At 39.3% G+C, this 5,829-nt stretch overlaps 1 long non-coding RNA gene across 1 annotated transcript; it reads right to left on the bottom strand.

The window, feature by feature from the left end:
* Nucleotides 1–701: 701 nt before the first annotated feature.
* On the bottom strand, nucleotides 702–4,138 carry LOC139145944 (uncharacterized). Its single transcript, XR_011555058.1, has 4 exons — nucleotides 2,651–4,138; nucleotides 1,857–2,093; nucleotides 1,573–1,751; nucleotides 702–994 (listed from the first exon to the last, which is right to left on the bottom strand). It is a non-coding gene; the product is annotated as an uncharacterized lncRNA (long non-coding RNA).
* Nucleotides 4,139–5,829: the final 1,691 nt, after the last annotated feature.

Genomic DNA, 5,829 nt, shown 5'->3' with positions numbered 1-5,829 from the left:
GAATTGCTTTGAAGCATTGGCATTAGACGAACTAGACATATTGTCTAAATCGAGGTGTTGCCAACACTGTCAGGTGCAATTAACAGCTAAGCGGTAACATGAGTCGATCATAAAAAAATCAACTCTGCAAAAGTTGAAACATTGTTTAGCAGGAGGTCAGACGTAGTCAAAACAACACCACCCAATTCCACACACATCACATCTGCCTTGAACGCCAGTCACTTGTTGTTGCTCAGTTCAACAAAATATAACACTTCGACGAATTACAAGTACATTACAGCATTGCAAGTTTTAACCGGCACGCAATCCATGCACTGCAAACGCTAATAAATAAGATTATTGGTATTTCACTTCAACACAACAAACTTTAATGCTAAAGGGCTTTATGAAAAAGATACAACTCGTTAGTAACGATGCCTTAATTTCTTAGGCCTGAACAAAAAACTTTAAAAACCAAAACGTCTTCATAAAGTTTAGTCTTGCGCAATTTTGTGGAAAACGATGCACAGGTTAAGGGGCATCATCAAAAGTTCAATATAATAAATCTAACTTAATTGCTTAAGTTTGGCCCCAGAACCCCCCACCCCCCCTTCTAACTTAACTGACCTAAAATTGAAAAACATTGCGGACTCATACTCTGTACTATTTCTTTCAAACGACATACCAATGTACCATTGAATTAAATAAAAATCGAAAAACCATTATAAAGTAACTAAATACTTTTATTGCAACCCAGAACACAATAACAACAACAACAACAATAAATTTGCACATAAGTCATAGACTCTCCACAGTCGCTATGCCTTGATTAAAGGATCAGGCAGAAATCTCTACTGGTCGCTTGCAAGAATGTCAAGACGCTGAGATTCCGGTCTCCGCGTGTTCCAGCTGATACACAGGGAAGAATCAAATGGCAGGATCTCTTCCAGACTAATAAAGTCACTAAGTGCTTGGACACAGCTTCACTTCGGAATCAGCGAACCAACATCAGCCCCTGCACAATGCAAACAAATTAATATTATACAATAAATATTCAGAAATATGGTGCTTTCTAAAATGTATTAATAGCCATGGAAATATGAATTATGTTCCTTAACTTACAGTACAGTGTACTGGTAAGGAATATAATTCACAATTTCATAGCTATTAATTCATATTTTTCTCAGACATGTATCAAAATTTTGAAGGTTACATAGTTAAATTAGATATACTATGACACTGATATATCATCTAAGTACGTTTAGTGTTCGCCAGCACAGTTTGAATACTTGAAGGGTACAATGTATGTCCCCGCATGGACATGTGGGAAATAGAATACAGGCATTTCCCTCACCAATGTACATGTGAATTTTTTACAGGTCATTGAGCAAGTATCTAAAACTACTATTTATGTTGAAGCTAAATTTCCATGGAACTTTTCATGCAAGTTACTTTTACTGGCAATTTTAAACTATACTACAATGTACTACCCTATGCTACAAATTTCAGAATCCTGAGGAAATCCAGAACATAGATTAACATTCAAATATGTCGTGTAATACTATGCCAGAGAACTGACAAAGTATAACTTACCTTGTGCCTGCTAGAAGCTTGAAATTTGACATGCTCTCTCTCACTTCTGGTTTCACTGGATCATTACAGTGCTTCTTTTCTTGTATTTCTTCGCTCATAATTTAGAGTGGCGGGTGGATTGTCTCTCAAAGTGTTGTGTTTCCTGTTTGTGTTTTCTTAAACCATAGTAGGTTTGACAGCTGAAAGAAAATATATATATATATATTTGAATTAGTATCAATCATGTAAATATCTGCAATAAACAGTTCTTTTTTAAAAAAACAAAGATGACAAGTTTTTCATACCTAAACTGACACTGCACTCCATCCACCAGTCTAAATTTGCACACCTAGTCATGATCACTTCTGGTTTCATTTGCATTTCTCTTTCTCTCTCTTCTCTGGTTTGAAGCTCATTCTGCCTCTCATTGTAATGAACCAGGAGTTCATGTATTTCCCCATCAGTTTTGGATTATATTACATACATACAGCTCCGTGGACACAGCTTCACTTCAGACAGAGATGGACAACCAACATCAGGACCTGAACAATTCAAACAAATAACAATTATATAATAAATGTTTCAGAAATATGATGCTTCCTGAAATATATCAATAGCCATGAAAATATGAATTGTATGATTTTTAATTGCACTATTAAGAAATACAATTCATATTTTCATGGCTATTCATGCATTTCATAAAGCATCATATTTCTCAGACATGTACAAAAATTTTGAGGGTTGCATAACAAAATTAGATATACTTTGACACTGGTATAACATCTGAGTAGGTTTAGTGTTTTTCAGCGCATTTTGAATATTAGTAGGGTATATGTACAATGTATATCCCATGATTAATACATGTTGAATACATGCATTTTCCCTTACCAATGAACAAGTAAAATTTTAACAAGAGCAAGTATGAAGTTGAAGCTAATTTAAACTTTCATGAAACCTGTTTACTTTTACAGGCAATTTTTATAATATACTTTTGTTACAAATTTCAGTAGCGTGGGAAATCAAGCACACAAATGAACATTAATTCAAATCTGAAATGTAAACCTACACTACGCCATACAACTGAAAAAGTACAACTTACCTTGTGCCTGCTGTTTTAGGTGCTTGATATGATTGGTCACTTCAAAAAATGTCATGTAGTGACCACTATGGACGGCACTGAGAGTTGGGGTTGGTAGCTTGTTGATAGGGTTTATTGAACAGTGAGTGCACATTGGAGAAGTACATTTGGTGAATTCCAACATATATGTTCTCCTAACACAATGTCTTTGGAGAAATATATACTCTTTTCGAAGCCTTTCCAGAGCTGGTGTCGCTCTGATTTCACGGATTCCCTTTTTGAATAGCTTTTCCACATTTTCATGATCACTGTATGGTGTGTTTGTTTTCCTTCAAGGCACAGAAACTGGTATTATAGGAAAACCATCGTGATCTTTTCTCCAAAACTTATTCAACATTGAAATGGCATTATCAAACACATCTGCATTTTTTTTCAGTTTTTTCTGCCTCAGATAAATAACTCTGCTGACATGGAGGTTTACTTTCTCCAGGTAAAGTATTAGGGAGAGTTACAGACACCAACATTCTAGAAAGAGGGGACCATTCTGCATAACTGGTCGTCTATGACAGTTCTCAAGTGTTGGAAACACAAAACCATCTGTTTCAAAAGTGCAGCCTTTTCTACAGCTGTCTGAAGCATACCTTTAGAAATAGTATTTAATCTAAGCTTAGAAACGTTTGCAAATTGTTTTTTAGGTCAGATACTGCTGTGTAGATGGCGGTTTCATTTGTTGATACTGTTGTTGAACCCTTTCTTTTAGGGTAAAGTTGTATGTAGTCCGCCATGGTCTCCACGTATAGAAAATACGTCGCCCAACTATGTCCCACGATGGGGACATGAACGATTGGGCACCGACAACATCGGGGGTTAAAATTTAGGATGGACCGAGTTCTAAATCTGATAGGAAACTTTGAATCAATCGCAGTCGGCTCTCACTAGTAAATGCATCCTGTCGTGATTGATCAAAACGAACGCCACTGGTATTCGGGGCTTTTAGGGGTGTACCTTCCGCATTTGAAATGGGAGACCTTTCCTGACTACGCTCATCTGACTCACGATTACCAGTAGCCCTGCGTACGATGCTGTGTGTTCCGCTACAGCTAATCGCCCCGCTCACCACATGAGCGGGCGATTAGCTGTAGCGGAACACACAGCATCGTACGCAGGGCTAGATTACCAGCAACACGTTCATCGGAAAAATATTTCAAAATACCGGTAGACTGTTTCGGCTCGACCTCCTGGGACAAAAACTCAACCAAAGATCGTCGGTCATTTTTGAATTTGGCATGCCACAATTTCGTTGCGCTCTCCTAGATCCTGTGCATCAGCACGGGATTTTCCCTGTTGTTTTTTGATATTTAACTCCCAAATCTTGTTCGTTAGTTTCTGAAAGTCGTTCGTAGGGCATTTATACATTGTGTGAGGAGAACATATGCGAGAAAATTCGAACTCACCAAATGTGCCTCACTGTCCAAACCCGCAGCCGCTCAGCGTTTCTCAAGGCTAAGTAATGTGTGCGCACGTGCACGTACACACCGGAAACCACCGCGTCCAAGACCCCCATTTTGTAGCGCACATCTCAAATCTCGTATGCTGAACTTCGACCGGGTGGCTGGATCGATTTTAGTGTACAAAAAGCAGCCTTGAAATCGTAAAATTTGCCAAAAAGACGTTAAATCGTTTTTGACGGCACAGAATAATTTGGTCAAAAACCCCCCACCCCAAACTTAAGCAATTAAGTTTTTTTCAAACATCGATCTTTTGACGGCGTCCCTAAGAGCAAAAGATGCATTTATCGCGTTCGAAAAGTATCCCACTGTTGACAGTTCAAACATATCGTTCGTACGTGAAACAAGAGCTGTTTAATAGGAAAATGTTTATCAAACCAACAATGTCCAAGAAAAGCGACAGCCTGCCTTCCAGTTTACGCTTCTTCATCATCTGTCAAGGGTGGGGGAGGAGGGGGATATTGCTGATCTGGGGGTGGTTCCAGTGGCAATGGTGGAGCTGACCCGCCAGATTGGTGCGTACTTGCAGCTGATGACATCTTTGTGACGTACATCGAGGGAGTATGAGCTGAAGTGGTTGGTGAACTCCAAGCAAACTGGTACGGGTAGTATGGGTACACGTATGGTTGTGGGTAATACTGAAAAACTGGAGTTGTAGGGGTTGACATACTGCCATGCATGTAGTTTTGATCACCATTTCCGGGTATTTTCGTTGTTATTCTGTGGAGAAACCGGAGACGTTGTAGAAGGCAAGGTTGAAGTACGCACTGAAGGCAGCTGCAATCGGTACTTCGTGGGGTTTTTGTCAATCAGTATCTCAACTGGACTTTTCTTCTTTTCACCTCGTTGAAAATCAATACCTTCTGTGAGACGGCGAGTTTCGTTGTCAATAATGGTTTTGAAAGTTTTCATGGCTATATTCAAGTCGGTTGGAAGTCTGCCCTTGTAGTGTTTATTCAGGATGCCTATGTCAGTCTGCAATTGCAGATTGTAGAGACGCCGTCCTGAGCGGTCGACCATATACTTTGCAGGGTTGGAACGAACTAAATATGGCTCTATCCTCTTGTGAAAACTATTATTTACTCTTTCGTAGGCTTTCATTTTTACGTCAAGCTCCATCGCGATTCGCTTCACCTCCTTTTGTATTTTCTCCATTTCCTGATACACCGAATTAACTTCACTCTGTTCAGCCTTATGATTATCAATTTCTCCGCACTGTATGTACCGCCGATTCACATGCTACACTTGGACAGTTGTTTTTATTGTGTCCTGTACCACGTAGGTGGCAGTTCAGACAGCGTTTCTTGCGTTTATCAACATGAATAGCAGGTTCGTATTTTCGTTTTAAGCTATCATAGATCTCTCTGTACTCTCCATATTCAATTTGCTTCGTATTCAATTCAGTCTTTTTCATGTCGATGTCTATTTCCATTGGCGACCGATACGTAAAACATTCATCCGATTCAGACAATGTCGGGTCTTGATGTTGACGATTCACCTGTAACGGTGGAGCAGAGGACGAATGTTGCTTCTGCGGAAATAAACCACGGCGCGTTGTTTGGCATTCATCTTTTCCCAGATTTTGCGTTTTCTTGTTGAATGGAGACGCACCGTCCACAACGCGGAAATGAATGGTGGCAATATCAGATGACTGAGATTTGCGAGCAACTTTTAAGATCCTTGAAAAGGAAG

Source organism: Ptychodera flava, chromosome 12 (genome assembly GCF_041260155.1).
Source record: "Ptychodera flava strain L36383 chromosome 12, AS_Pfla_20210202, whole genome shotgun sequence".
Taxonomy (NCBI): Eukaryota; Metazoa; Hemichordata; class Enteropneusta; family Ptychoderidae; genus Ptychodera; species Ptychodera flava.
Note: the sequence above shows the minus strand (reverse complement) of the source record. Positions and strands in the feature narration are given on the sequence as shown.